Genomic DNA, 12,381 nt, shown 5'->3' on the forward strand with positions numbered 1-12,381 from the left:
GAGGTTACACATTTCTCTAGCTTTCCTTGACTGTTTTGTAACAGGTTTTGTAGAAAAGTGTTTCTGTTTTCACCCTGTCTCACTTTTGTTATTGAAATGCTACAAGACCTCTTGGTCTCACTGCAGACTTTGCAGAGTACTTCACTCTAGATCTGAATTCTGCAGCCTGAGATCTCTCTTATTTTCCTAGTTTCTTTCTTGCTTGAGCTGTGATTTGTTTCCCAAGAACTAAGTCTTTGATCTTTTCTTCTTCCCACACAAACCATCTTCTCTGGTTTCAAATAGTTTTCCTTCTGGAGCTGATCTTAGGGGGCTACACAGAATATGTGCAGACGTCCCGAGGGGAGATGGGGAGAGCAAAGGGACCCTGAAGCCCTTAGATCAGGGCTGAGCTGTGATCTTACCCATCTCCCAAGTGTTATGATGGTACCTACCTGATAAGTAGAAATTTTTCAGTACACACACTCCATGCTAGTTGTGCAAGACATATTGACAGTTTCTCAATACTTACGAATGCCTCATTAAGCCTTGACCTGCCTTTGCAGGTTCTGCCCCAGTCTGTATTGAACGAGCTTAGATGTCTTTCCTATAGAAGCTCACAGCCAAGCCAGCTGGGGGAAGGATAGTTTCCTTCAACCCAGATCTGCAGTGGTGCCTAAATCTCTCTGCTCCACACTGGAATTAATGCCTAAATGCCCCTGTGCATCTGGAGTCCTGCCCAGAACACTGGCTAAAGAGGGACAAGAGATGTGGGGAGCAAAGAGGGATGATCGGGGGTGGGGAGCGTCCGTGGTGATGAGAAATAGTTGCAAGCCATTTCCAGGCTTGGTGTGAGGCCACAGGCAGAGCAGGCAGGGCTGGAGGTCCCTTCGTCTCAGCCCCTGCTGGAGAAGCTCCTGTCAGGGGGATCCTGTCCAGGCTTTAACACAGGCCCTACAGAGATATGGGGAAATAACCTCTCCCTGCTGGGACACACCAGCGACACCCAGTTCTGCTCTTGACCTCTGCAAACTGTAAAGGTTTCTGAGACATGAAACTGCAATTGAGTACGTGTGAGGAGAGATGTGTATAAGCCCTGAATTTATTGTCTGTATTATTTCATGATTGTTTGGCTTCAGTCTTAATACTCTCCTTACAGTCAGAAGACGGAGTGGAGTGGCAGAGATGAGATACCACATAACTAATCAGGGCTCAGCCAGATCCCCAAAACAAGCAAGCAATATTAGAAAGATGCTTCCACACTCCTTCCTGATTAATTTTGATGAGATTTTTGGCCAAAGAAGGTATGCTGGAATGAAGGCCCATGGTGATATTGCCTGACCTTGAAACTTGCATCACGTAACAATTGAAAAGAACATGGACGAGAAGAAAAAGCTGCTAATAGGATCTCCAGGGGAAAAACCCACCAGCCTAAGACAGAAATATTCCATTCAATCAACACAGCCTGTGAGCCGAACTCTGGTGCAAGGAGTTCTGTTAGCTTCAATGGGCTTATTCTCAGGACACAGGGGAAAAGTATACAAGCCCAAGTGCGTGACAGTTTGCAGGAGTTCACTGTGTGATACAGATAATTACAATTGCCCTTATGCACAGCCACTTACCTGTAATTAATTCATAAAATAATTATCACGAGGGTGCTGTTCTAGTTAGATTTCACATTGAACTTCAACAGAGAATTCTGCTGCTGCTGAACACTGAGAGCTAAAAATAATCAATATGAAATAATAGCTGCCATAAATACTGGATGGGACTGATTCACCCTACATTAAGGGAAAGACAGGAAATAGTTAGAGCAAAAGGAACTGGTTCAGCATTGAGGGAAAAATTGATTGAACATGAGGTGGTGAAGGACTGTAACGAAGATGCCTCTTCCCTCCCTTCATGTGGGATTAAAGTTCCTGTGTTTGGAGGTGTGTGTTGTCAATTGGTCCAATTTTCAGCTCATAATCTGAACACTGACTGCTTACAGATTAAGCATGGGAGAGACGTTTTTGTTTTGTTTAAAAGTAAAGGTCAAAAAAAAAAGCCAAGAAAAATTCAGCATCAATTTTCTCCTTAGGAGTATTTATGTGCAGCACTGGGACAGTGAGCCACAGAAAGGGCGGGTTTCCATTTTCACAGAATCACAGAATGTTAGGAATTGGAAGGGACCTCAAAAGATCATCTAGTCCAATCCCCCTGACGGAGCAGGATTACCTAGACCATATCACACAGGAACGCATCCAGGCGGGTTTTGAATGTCTCCAGAGAAGGAGACTCCACAACCTCTCTGGGCAGCCTGTTCCAGTGCTCAGTTACTCTCACCGTAAAGAAGTTTTTCCTCATATTTATGTGGAACCTCCTGTGTTCCAGCTTGCACCCATTGCCCCTTGTCCTGTCAAGGGATGTCACTGAGAAGAGCCTGGCTCCATCCTCAAGACACTTGCTCTTTACATATTTATAAACATTAATGAGGTCCCCCCTCAGTCTCTTCTTCTCCAAACTAAAGAGACCCAGCTCCTCAGCCTCTCCTCATAAGGGAGATGTTCCACTCCCTTAATCATCTTCGTGGCTCTGCACTGGACTCTCTCTAGCAGGAACTTGGACAGATTTAAAAGGATTTACAGTATCAACTTTCATAAATACTCTTTCCAATATATTCATATCACTATCTTGGTTTATTGGACTTTCACCACAGTGACATTGCTTTACCTTTTCTGTCTAGTTTGACTTATTTTACTAGTGATATGTTGTCTGCCTCTGTTCATCAGTTTGTATTTATATGTGCAGCTAAGTGAGCACTGCAAGATAAAATTAAAGTTCAGCAAATTGCCTTTGAAGGGTGTTCACATTGTCTATAGTGGGTTCCTGCATGTTAACAAAGCCCATGGTCCTATGCCTGCTTTAGGGTATGTGGGCACCTCACTCATGAGCCCAAACGTTTTCCTGGTGTGCAGACTGTGCTGCATGGCAACAAGGAGGATGCTGTCTACTCCTCCTTCCCACTGCCTCTGTCACCACTCTGGCACAAGACATACAGGGAAACCACATTGCACCATGTGCATACACATCACGTGCTGGCCAGAGGTCTCACGTTGAAGGACAGGGTTTTCCAAATAAGTATCTCCCATGGCTTCAGGAGGCATCCATGTACTATGTAGTACTTCTTCAGTAAAGACACCACAGCCATCAGACCTCTCTTGTACCAGTGATAGAAAGAATGTCTGGGGTTTCCACATAACATACCTGCTTGTGAGAGCTAGGTAAGGGGTTTGAAATTAATGAAATACATCTTTTTATCTTGAAGATGCAGAATGTCATAAGGCTTCCACGGTTCATCAGTCAGGTGTTGATTTGGTTAAGTATCTTCCCCTTCTCCAGGGTCATTTGTGAACATGCAGACAACACAGACCTTAATAGAGGTCCTTCATGTAGAACCCCAACTTTTCTCCCTCTCTAGTGTGAAAACAAACTGTTCATTCCTACCCTACTGCTTAATTAATTGCTTAATTAATTAAGCATTTCCTAGTTAATTGCTTTTGGTAATTAATCTAGAATAGGACTTTCCCTCTTATCCCGTGAGAACTTAGTTTCCTTAACAGTCTTTGGTGAGATAGTTAAGGTTTTGAAACTGCACCTTCTCTGCACTGACAAAACTTTATTTATCTTCATGCTCATTGGCTCTTTGCAAATAATCCTAAGAGATTTATGAGACATCATTTCTTTTTTACAAAGATCCCATTAATTCTTCACAATAGATCAATTTTTCATCAGTATTTTCTAATTCTTTTATTTATTGTATTTTATACCTTTTTGTCTGGTGCAAAAGACAGAATCACTAATCTCTGGATCCACTGGATCTCACCAGTCCTAAAGCTCTTTTAAAAAGTAGTGTTATATTTGCCAGTGAGATTGTATTTATTGCCCTGCATTTCTCAGATAGGAAGGCTCAGTTAAACAATACTTAGTGACTCCTCAACTTCATATTTGAGTACTATTTGAACACTTGAGTTAATATCATCTGTCTCTAGCAATTTGGGCCTGTTTAATCTATTAATTCACTCCTAAATCTCCTCTACAGACACTTCATTTTGAGACCTTTTTTCCAACTCTACAGCTGTAAATCGTGGTTTGGATGTAGGAATCTTTCAAATCTGCAGTGAATCGTGAAGCAAGAATTTAATTTCACTTTTTTGTAAAACAGATAGTACTTCACTCTCTAGTCAATGGCAGTTTATGAATGTAATAAGAGGTAGCAATACTTCATAGTATTTTCTCAGCTTTTGTTACCTGTAATAAAATGTTGAAATAAAATTAAAAATCTATCACAACAAGCCTTTGTAAATAAATCCATCCAAAAAGCAGTAGAAGGCACTATCAAAGGAACAGAACTGCACACTAATTTTTGAATTATACATAGGTGATAAATCATTGCAAATTGATTGTCTTCTGGAAGAAGTACTGACTTAATTCCCCATCGATTTGGACCTGCTGCCTCCTATCCCCTAGGGGTATATCCTACCTTCAAAGAACTCTGTTGCTCTAATCATTCCTAAGCATGAAAGTCCGGAGCTCATTATCCCTGTCCGTGTATCGCGCAGTGGGAGTGACCCGCTGCTTTCTGCCAGCCTGTAGCAAATGGGACTCTCACGGGCGTGTTTTTTGGCGATTGTTGTTAAAGGGAGGGTGGGTTTGGGGAACACCAGCTTTCCACGAATTGCACCCAGAAGAACTGCAGTCATGTTTTTGATGCTGTGGTATCTAGACCTTAAAATGACATGCGCCCATCTCTGCAAAATGCAAATCCAGCCTGTAAGAGTTGGTGCCCTGGGGCTCTGCTCCCCACAGAATGTCTTTCCCCACAGCACCCCATAGGAGCTGTTACTGGGTGAAGCCTGTAGGAAGCAGGGGCTCTACCTGCCTATGGGTAGATGTCTGCAGGCGGGGAGTCTAATGGGAACCCACCCTCCCCAGCTCCCTTCAGAGGCATGTGTGTTCATGTGAGGACAGCCTGAAGCAAGTCAGATGGCTGGCAACTCAAAAAGCTCTGTAGACTATCAAGGGAACTCAGGGTAAACTGCTCTAAGGGGGTCACCTGCCTTGGGTCCCCTCTGTCTGCCTGCGAGTCCTCTGGAAGCAGCATGAGCCACCAGGGACCTTGGGGAGCCCCAGGCTCCCTGTCTATATTTTTTCAGCCTGGCCTACCCCTGTTCCCCATCAGAGAAGAGACCAAGAGCAGAGAGGAGCACAGAGAATTTCCCTGAATTTCCCGACTCCCTGCCCTCGCTGCCTCTCGCCCTGCAGCAGAGGCTGCCCTCGCTCAGCACCAATACCATATGTCCGAGGGCGAGGGTAGGAGCAGGTTGTCCCCGGGCAGCTGGCCAGGAGAACAGATGGCCATGCGAAGGCACTAAAGACTGTGAATCAATCCTGGATGTGGAGGGCACAAGTCAAAGAAGAACATTTAAAGGTCTGCCCAGCCTGCACTCAGCCATCTGTGTTAATGAAGAAGAGACGCCATTTGGAAGTAGTACTGGGGATTAAGCAATTCTTAATGGTGGTGGTGTATAAGTCCCAGTTAATGGGGCTGCTCCTTGGATCTGAGAAGGTAAATGTGTCCCATCCTGTGTTGCTTGGAAAGGAGAGGCTCTCCTGTTCCCGAAATAGTAGTCTGTAAGGGAAACAGCTTTTATTTCAGCATAGCTATTTGTCTGTTTTCTTTTAAAAGCAATCAAATCAAATCAGACTAAATCACTCTGAAGAATCCATGATGCATCAAAGTGCTGTGCCGTGCTTGATGCTGCTCCAGACACAGAAGAGCACATCCTCCCTTGGAAGGAACAGTCTGAGGCAGGGAAGTACCCTCTGAAGTCAAAAAAATCTGCTCAATGAGGCCAGCAATGCCTCCTGTTAAATTCCAGATGACTCATTTCATATCTAAACAAGAAGCAGTGAGTGTCTGGGAAGAGGTGAGCAAGTTTTCGTCTGCTCGGCTGTGGTTTTCGGCCACCAGGTCAGGAAGGTGCTAAAATCTGCTGCAGAGGATATTTACTTCACAGACAGGATAAATCTCTGACCACTCAGATGAGAAATGAGTCGTCTTTGCTTAATAAGTTTTGCATGCGTGCTCCTTCCAGTTTTGATTAAACTTTCTTCTAGATTTGTTGTTTAGAGTGAGGAAATCTCTTTAGGTTTCCTTTGAGCGAAGAAAGCTATTTCCATTCTAATAGGGATTTTACTATTATTGTAATCCTAACTCTGCACTCGTCATGTCCTGTCTGCTTTAAGGAAAGCAAAATACAAAATATTTTACTACGTATTTTCTGTTGTTTTCTTCGACTCATTTTTGAAACCCCTATTTTAGCATTTACAAGAGATAAATATTTTTTTTAATACATGCAGTCAAAAGTAACACTCACTGTAATTGAAGTTTAAGAAGAATTTCCATAATAAAACCTCCTAATTCCCAAGTATAAAGCAACAGATTCTGTTTGGATTCCTTCAATAATATAGTTAACTGATTAATAATATTCATTTATAGGTCTCATGGGAACAGCAGTTTTAAATGGCTGAAGGAAGACATTTAAAGGGATGATAAGAACTGCTTACAGAGTGTTAGGAACTCTGGTACATAAACACATCATTAACTGTCTGGAGACAATTATTACAGTTTTACTGCCAGACGGGTGACACAGAGGAGTGACAAAGTTCCTGGCCGGACTCCTGCTGTGACACAGTCTCTCTGTGTGTCCTTATCACCACCACTTGGAGATGAGCTCCATGGGGGTGCTGAGGCACCTGATGGCTGCTGCTCTGAAGCAGTGGTCAGTGTTCGTACACGGCTGCAAGTGTGGGCATTAGCTTCTCAGGGACACATTCCTGGTGTTCTGCTTCACAGGTGGTCCTGTTGTTAGTTTGATAGCTGGTGGATAGTTTCCTAGCTGCAAAGCAGGTCGTCAGAAGGGTTAAACCCCTGGAGGTGCCCACACTTGGTAGCAAGGCTTCTTGTTTCTTGATTATTTTTTTATGCAGAAAAGCAAATGTCTCCATCAAGGCATGCCCAGAGATATTCCCAATGCCCACCCAAAGGGAGGGACAGAAGTGAAATGCTTCTCAGCTCTGTGAGCGTCTCTGCAAAATGCAGTCACTGGCACAGTCAGGAGGCTCACCACCCCAGTGATGGGCCAAGTTGTCTGCAGGACCCTTTTATCGCAGCACACCAAGTAGCTCATCATCCACACCTGCAGGGAGGTAGAAAATCAAAAAGCAAGCAAGAAGCTGACCCTTTTTTCCTTCTAGCATAGCTGTGCTGGTGTTGATGGCTCTGGGCAGCAGCACCTTCACACAAACACTGTAGACCTGGAATCCCCTGTCTCCCTTGGACTTTGATGTCTGTGCACTGGAAGGAAGGCTAAAAGCACAAAGGCAAACAAACAGTGCAAAATTCAGTGCCTCTAATTTAAATAGAAGGTGCCCTGGGGGTTGCCCCAGGCCATGGACAAGGCAATGACTGAGACTTGATAATATCAGGGACTTCTGTTCAATCCATGCCATGTTTTTCCCCTCATTTTGGCTCTCCAAGAAGCACCAGGTGGCTTCGTGCTGCTCAGTCTTGGCCTGGGACACAGGAAAGAGCAGTGATGGCTTCGGGCCTTGGCCAAGATGGTGAGCACCTTTTGCAGGATGCTGGCTCTCACAAGCCCTTCCAAGCTGCATAACCTTCACAGGGTTGTCCAAGACAGCCAGCTCGTGACTGTAACAGACCTTTAAAGATTGTCATGCAGCAAGTGTGGACCTAAAGCCCTCAGTATATTTGTATTCTGCTGGGAGAAAATAAATCAGGGAATGAACACAAAGATTTTTTTTTTGCTGGCACTTTTTTCCTTGCCATTTTACAGCAATGTGATATGAAGGAGGGGCACGGGGCTAATGAATTTGACCTGTTTAGTCATAAAGATTTATACCTGTGGCTTAGAGCTAATATTGACCAATCAAATGGCTCCCCAAATCCTGCCCATTATATAAAAGTTAATCGTACCCTCATGGCGACCCAGATACAAAATAAAATTTGATTTACAACTGTACTAAAATGATTGGTATTTTATGCTGATCACTAACAGCATTTCACACTGGAGGGTTGTTATATTAGAAAGCAGTAAAATGGTGTGTATCACATAATGATATTATATTTCGGTGCCACACAGAATACCAAGGGCTTACTGAATTTGCATCTGAAGGGGACATTTGTTAAAAACATGACCATTGCAAGTGGGGAAAAATGTGTATTATTTTCAGAAGTTCATTCTGCTAAAATGCAGTTGGTGTTACTGTAACCTTTCTGACCTTGTGCTGTAAGTGATGCTGATAGATGTATTACTCTGCAATGACTATGTAGAGGGCTGAATATTGAGATTTGATTCCTCTTTGGCCCATGGAAGCTGCAGAGGATATTGGTGTGGGTAGGATTAGATTTAATTTTATTGTTGCAGCAGAACTAAGGTTGTAAAAATAGATGCTTGTTAGGTTTTTTATTCACCTTGTTTCAAAAATTGTTTCCTGTGCTAGGGTTTAAAACCAAACAAGATTAACTTTGGGAATATCTCCAGTAGATTTGTTGATATGGCCTCTGGCTTAATAAGCAAGACACAAGCACACAGCATAATTGTCCTGGAGAACGAATGTGATACTCATAATCCTGACACCTGAGGGTTCAAAGAGAAGTTGCTTCCTAAAATACACATGTGCACGCATGTGTGCTTGTGCAGATCCTGGGGAGTTCTGATGAGGATATTCAGAGAAAAAATCTGATAGTGCGTGGTCCAGCAAAAATGTTACTGAATCAGCCTCCAAAGGCAACTGTAGATAACTGCACCACTACCACTGCAGAAGCCTAATTACCCTTTCATTACAGTGCATTTAAAATAATAGAATCATGGAATCGTTTTGGTTGGAGAAGACCTTTAAGATCAAGTCCAACTGTTAACCCAGCACTGCCAAGTCCACCACTAAACCATGTCCTTAAGTGCCACATCTGAATATCTTTTAAATACCTCCAGGGATGGTGACTCCACCACTTCCCTGGGCAGCCTGTTCCAATGCATGACAACCCTTTCGGTGAAGAAATTTTTCCTGATATCCAATCTAAACCTCCCCTGGTGCAACTTGAGGCCATTAATGCAACTTAATGCATTAAAAAAGTGCAGGACGGTGGGATTGAACAAAAGGTCAGGAGAGCACTTTGTAGGCAGTGTGATTTTCCTGCTGTGTTGTTGTCTTCAGAAGTAACATCTGAAATCTTAAACATTTTCAACGTTTTATGCACAGGAACAAACTACTGACTTTTAAGAGGTGGCCACTTATGGACATACCTGAATGAAAGCTGACTTTTTAGCAGTCTCCTTGCAACTGCATCCGTGCTGAGCCCTCTGGAAATACCACCTGGGGTGTGTCTGTTTTATGCTATTGGTTTAGGTGTCTGAAATTTCATCTGAGATGGTGCCTTTCATGTGGTTCACCACAGAAAGGGGAGGTGTGACTGAAGCACTGAATCTCAGCTCACTATTTATTTTTTATTGCTAGATACAAGATAGCTGCTGTTAAAAGACAGTACTTTTGCATATTGCATTCACTCACTGTTATAGTAGGAATTGCAATAACTTCCTGAAGCATTCGCAGGTGCAGGAATTGTCAATGCACTGGGTCACAAAGTTCATTTCTATTGTATGTGAGCTTCTAGGAACCAGAAATTAATCAAGATCTCTCCTCCCAGCTCACTCTTCTCCCCTGTTGTATGTGTGATTGTATAAGCACTGAAAAAGAAGGCAATTTCAGTCTGTAAATCCAAATCAATTTTAGGCCAGAGCCATGAAAATAAGTCAATTTTTGGCAAGTCAAGTTATCCAGACTAGGTGAAAAAAATCCAAATAATAAAGAAAATCCCAATTGTGATGCAAACATTTTCAGTGGTATGGATATTCCCAGATGGTGGCAATTCTGCTCATGGATGAACCAGGGTTAAACCTTCCAGGCTTTCAAATGCCTGTCTTTAACCTCTTTATTTGCTTATCACTCCTATGTTGCACAATTTGCTCCATTCCATTGCCTTGAGCTTTACTTCTCCAATCATGTGTTCAGAGCCTAAGTAAGGTATTTTCACCTGTCTATTTTTCAACTGCTATTTGGGGGGGGGGGGAAATAAAAAATGGAAAATCTACCAATTATTTGGCTGACCATTTTACAGAGCTGGCATAAAGAGAGGAGATGGCCATCTGAATGCATTATTTGTCTTAACTATAATTGTTATCGGGTTTGAATTCCTTGGATGGAAGGGAAAAAAAGCACTCTCAAATTAATGGTGAAAAGCTTGGAGAGAGAGAAAAAGAGAGAGTTGACAAAGCACTTTAACAGCCTGCTGCTCCCTGAATGGCAGCTGGTAATAAGCTCACAAACTTGTGACTTGCAAGAGCTCATCCGTGAAGGGGGAATGTACAATTGCTTTTATGAGTTTTAAAACACTCATAACTTTATTAAGCTCCCCTTTTCACTAGTAAAATAAGTTTAATTGCCCTTCATGGGTGAGGAATTATGTTTATTCTGAAGTGATTCATTTTGTCTCCTGTTGAAGGGATTCTTTTCTTTTGCCTTTTCTTGTGCATCTATCAGCTGTTAGCATGGCAATGAAAAGAGGGGAGGAGAAGGCTATCACCAAAGCCCTGGCAAACCACTGGTGCTTAATTCCTTGTTTCCACTTGGTGGGTTTGTACTGTGCCAGTTTTTCCAGTGGCATGAAGGGAGTAAGTTCTCCTGTTCCCTTTGACAGTCAGTCGAAGCTGGGACCCTCATAAACATTTCACCATGACAAGCTCTGTAATTAAAAATAATTATAACAATGAGCATTCAGCAGCAACCAGTCTTCAACCTGTTTGTGAATGTTTCGTTTTTAGGAGAAATATCTTGTCACAGTAACAGCCGTTGCTATGCTATTTGGGTGCTCAGAAGGTCAATGTGTAGTCATTCTGGAAGGTTTTGGTCCATGATGACATATGTGCTCGTTGTGTAGTACAGGATTTCCCAGAAATCATGTTGACTGAAGAACTGCTGCACCAGTCTGCTTTGGAAAGGTTTCTCAGATTTCAGAATCTGCTTGCCAGTGTTAAGCCAGATTTCATTAAATGAAGCTTGAAGGGATTTCCTTCCTCTACCTGAAGGTGGTCTCCAACGAAAGGAAGCAAACATTGGACCAACAACTTTAGAGTTGGACAGAACACTGTCCTCATGATGAAGATGGCTTTCCTCATGAACAGTAGTTTGTTTCTACATTTTTAATGTTAGCTACCAACATTTGGAAATTCTTACTCTGTTAGAGTCAAGACCTTGTGATAACTTAGTCTGACAGTGAGAAGAGACAGGATCCGTCTTCAGAAAGACCTAAAAGCTCCATTATGGACCAAAACACCTTTGTGCTGATCCCTGGGAAAACACTTAGAAGAGGAAGTTGTTGCCATTCCTGAATTTCTGTAACGTTTTGTTGGAGACTTTGGCATTTACAGATAGCAGAGCACAACACAGAATAACTCTGAGAAAGCTGGAATTCAGAACTCAAAAGCAGAAATGAAGTGGGAAGTTTTATTCCAGGGTAAGAAATGAATAGACAGAAGGTGGAGAGCAAAACATTGAAGCAAAGGGAGCATTTATGAAGAACCTGGCAGCCAAAAATGGGAATAGTTTATGATTGTAGTGTCACTGTCTCCTGGTCGCTTGGCTCCCTTTCTAGCTAACCAGCTTGTTTTGTCCCAGAGATTTAATTACCCATACACACAGTTTGTCTCATCACTTTCACTTTTTTATTAGTAGTCATGGAAAAGCGCAGATTTTTTTTTTCTTTTTTGCATTTTGGCAAGATTCAATAATCTCTTAAGCAAATTAACTGACTGGTCATTGGCTGAACCATCGTTTTTTAAGTGAGTCTGGCTGTTGGAGCAAGATGGATTTGAAGTCACAGATTCCAAGTTTAGTGCAAAATACCCTTGTTTTGGCAGCAGCAGAGGTTGTGGAAAGGCAGGGAAGTTTTGATTCACTGGTTTTAAGGACCATATGTAACTATAAAATCGTAATCTAGTTAGTTACTCCAGCAGAATTTACAGCTGAGCAAAGGGGACTTGCTGACTGAGGTCTGTCATAGAAAGGGGTACAGCTCATCAGTTCTTGCAAGCAATGATTTCCAGAAGGTCAAGGTGGTCCCTAGCTCCCACCAGTTAACAAAGATCCAGAGGTTTTCCAATTTCTCCTACAATTTTTCACAGCCATGCTGTTTCTAGCATCTTGAAAATGAGCATGACATTTTCCCTCCTCATAGTCCTACACCATGGGGCAAGACAAAGGTTTTATAACATATGCCTGAGA

Source organism: Nyctibius grandis, chromosome 7 (assembly GCF_013368605.1).
Source record: "Nyctibius grandis isolate bNycGra1 chromosome 7, bNycGra1.pri, whole genome shotgun sequence".
In the NCBI taxonomy this organism is placed as follows: Eukaryota; Metazoa; Chordata; class Aves; order Nyctibiiformes; family Nyctibiidae; genus Nyctibius; species Nyctibius grandis.